We start from the raw sequence: 4,564 nt of genomic DNA, 5'->3' as shown, positions 1-4,564 counted from the left end.
TATTTCAGAAGTGGGTGGCCAATCCTTCTTCCTAGTCTGTCTTAATCTGAATGTTCAGATTTAGAGGAGTATCTGACAGACAGCAATTTGTGGGGCCCAAAAACTCTGTCTGGAGGAAAGTATAATTCAAACACTCCTGTGAAGTGATGATGGTGAGATTTCAGTTCATATGCCCTTAGCCTGTTATTAGATGTTAGAAGCCTGTGAAAAAGAACATCATGGTTGGCAGAGGGTCAGTGGAAAAGGTAGGGTGCTGAAGGAGATGGACTGGCACTACTACAGTGAGGGTTCAAACATGGCAACAATTGTGAAGGGAGAAAAGCATTGGGCAGGGCTTCATTGTGTTGTACGTAGGATCAATATTGCATCTGACTCAAAAGCGGGGGTGATTGAATGCCAACTATAGCATATGCTCTCTTAGTGAAGTGAGAGGAACTGTATCAGAAAGCATTTAGTGGATGTGGATTAATAACATTTTATACACACACACACACACACACACACACACACACACACACATGTTGTTGTTGTTGTTAAGTGCCCTCGAGTCGCAGGCGACTCATAGCGACCCTATGAAGGAGAGTCCTTGACGCTTGGGTGTCTCTCATCCTCTTTCCAAGTTCATGGGGTTTCTGGAGGCAAGCTGTTATGGAAGTGGATGCCACTCCTCCTTCCACGCTATACACAGAAATTCCTGGGGCCTTGTTTTTTACCAGTTCCTTCAGAGCAGCTTGCACTTCCTCCTTCATCACTATAGTCTCTTGATCTGTTATTTCACGAAATTCAAAAGAATTACAACAAATTACTACATTTTCTTTTTTAATACATCTTTCATCTCTAATATGTTAGATATAAAAATATGTCTATTATTTTCTCATAACAAATTTTTAAATAAATAATTTCATTACAATTTAGGGGCTGAGCAATATCTAAGTTTATCAATAATAATAATAATAATAACTTTCTTGAATCATTATTATGCCATCAGAGGCTTTTTTTTACTCTCCTTAGGGATAAAAATGAGAAGGTTTTTTGTGCAATTTGTTATTATTAAAGTTAGAAATAGAAATCAATTCCCCAAATTAGACAATTGGTAAATATGCACTGTGCTTTAGCTACTATCATGGAATCATACAGGCCTACATAATTAAAATTTATCTTATCTGAATCTGTAAACTTCATTCTAATTTAAGAATGAAATTGTCACACTTCTCCATAAAAACCTGTACCTAAGCCATCAAGATAAGTCTGAACTAATTTCTTGGATATTTTTATGCCTTATCTTCAAGTGTATCTGCACTATTTAAAAAAGAAAATTTATTTGAAGAAAATCTTGCACACTTTTACCCTTTCTTTCAAGCAAGATTTAAATGTGTCAATGATATGGTAATATGTGGTTACGGAAAATTGATTTCTGGCACAAATGATATTTTAGAAGCATTTGTGTAATTTATTTGTTTCTTTCTAATGCTTTTGTCATGGTGAAGTGTTTAACAATCTGTATTTGATAGTATTTATCTTGCTGTGATTTAAAACCCTCTTAAATTATGTAAATATCCTTTTCATTACTGGTTGAGATCTGTGTATGTCTTTAAAGGTACTTGTGAATCTTAGAGTACTTGACTGGCCAGCATCAAAGTGGACCACTGGAAAACGTGTGTTGATATCTTCTGTATGGTAAACAAATTCTGCATCCAGAATATATTTCTAGGTTGTGAAGGTAAGAGTGAATTATAAGAAGTAGTGGCTACTGTATTCTCCATAAATGGGTATATTTTTTGCTTGCAAATTGTTCACTGTTGTCCAGTCGACTCTAACTCATGATAACTGATGTACAACAGCTTAAAGCCTTGCGTAATTCTGCACCATCCTCAAAAACTCGTAATTTAATTCTTGATGTGTTATGCATGGATTTAGCCATTGTTGATACTTGAATGTGACTGAAAAACAACTTAGAAACACAAATTATTGAAGCATATTCATACTGGGAAGCCATTTTGCAATGTGGTATTGCTGTCGTTATAACAATTGACCTTCTTTTGATTCAATGCTTTACATAATCATTAGAAGTATTATTCTACAAAACAGGATCTATATTTATTTCTCTTATTTGTAGGATCTGCAGATGTGATAATATCAAATTCTGAAAGAGTTTAACTTTCTATATCTGGTGCCATAAAAAACTTAATATGATCTTTCTAGCCACAGTCTTTGTAGTGACTCATAGCAACCCTATGTACAATAGCTCTGAAGTCTGCTCTACTCTGAGCCAGTCTCACTGACTCTGATACACAAACCTTCATTGTCCCAGTTACTATTTCAATCATCTCGTATGGGGTCTTCCTCTCCTGTGATGTCCCTCCACCTTTCCAAGCATAATGTCCTTATCCAAGGACTGGTCCCTCCTGACAACATGTTCAAAGTATGTGAGATGAAGCTTCAAAATCCTAGCCTCCAAGGAGAAACTTGGTTTCACCTTCTCTAAGATAGACCTATTTGTTTTCTTGGTGGTCCATGGTACGTTCAAGACTCTTCTCCAGCACAACTCAAAAGCATTGATTCCTTCTTCTCTCATCCTTAGTCATTATCCAGTTCTTTGAAGCATAGAAGTAATTGTGAAGACCATAGTCTGGATCAGGTGCACCTTAGTCTCCAGACTGACATCATTGCTTCTCAGTACTCTGGAGAGGTCCCTAACAGATGATTTTCCCAGTGCAATTTATCTTTTTATTTCCTGACTATTTGCTGATGCCAAGAATGTTGACTGTGGAGCTGAGAAAAGTTGTAAATATTAACCACCTCAATCTCTTCTCCATCTATCATGGTGCTGCCAATAGTCCCAGTGGCAAGAATCTTTGTCTTCTTGATGCTGAGCCATGTCAGTTCCATATTGAAGGCTGCAGTCTTTGACTTTCTGCAACAAGTGCTTCACATCCTCCTTCAGCAAACAAGGTTGTCTCATCTGTATAATGCAGGTTGTTGCTAGGTCTTCTTCCAATCCTGATGTCACATTCCTCCTCATTAAGCCCAGTCTCCGGCAAGATCTGTTCTGCATACAGATTGAAATGGTATAGACACAGGACACATCCCAGACATACTTCTTCCCTGATTTTGAACCATGTGATGTTTCCTTGCTCTGTTCTGAGGACTGTTTCTGGTCAGAGAATAGGTTTCTCATGAACTCAATCAAGTATTCAGGGATTTCATTCTCCTCAAGGTCATACACAATTTGTTGTGATCCACACAGTCAAATGCTTTTGCATAGTCAATGAAACACAGATAAAGTGCTTCTGAGCCAGCAAGGGATTTTTACAGACTTCCTTGTTGAGATGGAACCATGCAAATAAGGTGCATAGAAACCTAACAAGAGGATTGATCACTTTTGCCATCCTGCTAGGCTTAAAATGAGCCATGCCAGAGGAGGAACCTCATGACTATTAAGAAGAGACTAGAGCAGATTATGTATTTTGAACCCAGGATCCCAGCAATGAGAACTTCCTTGACTCAAGTGACAGGGAGACATGGTACAAGAAACAGAGCAAGAAATAGTGAGGAGTAGTGGTAAAGAAATGGCGAAGGTAGACTAGTAGGAGATGGCATGATGAACTTTGCGGTGAATGGGAAAACTGAACACATTTAGATAGGACATTTGCTGGTCTAACAAACAGGGTTCCTATAGACACTTTGTGGAGGTAGGTCTGCTGACCTATGGAATTAGATCTAAGCACTGTAGGGCCAAAGCTTGCTGGTAGTGAAGTACTCCTGAGTATTTATTGGCAGAACTTTGTAGCACTTTTGGCAGAGCAGAGGCTGGGCCTAGGATAGACCTGAGTACGATCATGTTGTCTTGATTGAAGAAGGATATTTTGAGTGTTCCTGAATCTGAATTTTAACCTGTTATATCCCTAAGTACCATAATCATGAGTATTATCTGTGACTGTGACATACTTGTGTATTGCCACTGTAACACATTATCATCACTAAGAAGTAATGTGTTGTGGGAGGGATGGTTGGCGCTAGCAATGGTAAAAAGTTTAGGAAGAGGAGGCATGTCTCATAGGTCTCAGCCTTGGGCTGTTCATCTTAATCCTCCTCTTTTTAATCTAACTTGTGCAGTTACATGCCTTTTCCCACACAAGTGTTACATCATTGTAATTGTCTTTTTTCTACAGTATGGAATGTATGCCATTTGGAACAAATTCTATTATTTGCTGTACTAGTTTTAAATGATCCAGGAGGTATCAAAAGAAGATGGAAAGAATATGCTGAGTCATTGTATTGAAAGGAACTGGCAGACACAGAAGAATTTAATGAAACGACATATGTGTGAGAGCTTATGGTCATGAAGGAAGAAGTTCAAGCTGCTTTAAAAGAAATAGCAAAAATAAGGCCCCAGGAATAGATGGTATATCAAGTGATGTATTTCAGCTAACAGATAGATGCTTCTCTGGATGTGCTCACTAAGTGTGTCAAGAAATCTGGAGAACAACCACTTGGCCAACTGACTGGAAGAGATCTATATTTGTTCCCATTCCAAAGAAGGGTGACCCAACAGAGTGTGGAA

This window comes from Elephantulus edwardii, unplaced genomic scaffold, assembly GCF_000299155.1.
Source record: "Elephantulus edwardii isolate Elephantulus edwardi_28Jun2011 unplaced genomic scaffold, EleEdw1.0 scaffold00005, whole genome shotgun sequence".
Taxonomy (NCBI): Eukaryota; Metazoa; Chordata; class Mammalia; order Macroscelidea; family Macroscelididae; genus Elephantulus; species Elephantulus edwardii.
The sequence above is the reverse complement of the archived record's forward strand: the minus strand, read 5'-3'. Positions refer to the sequence as shown.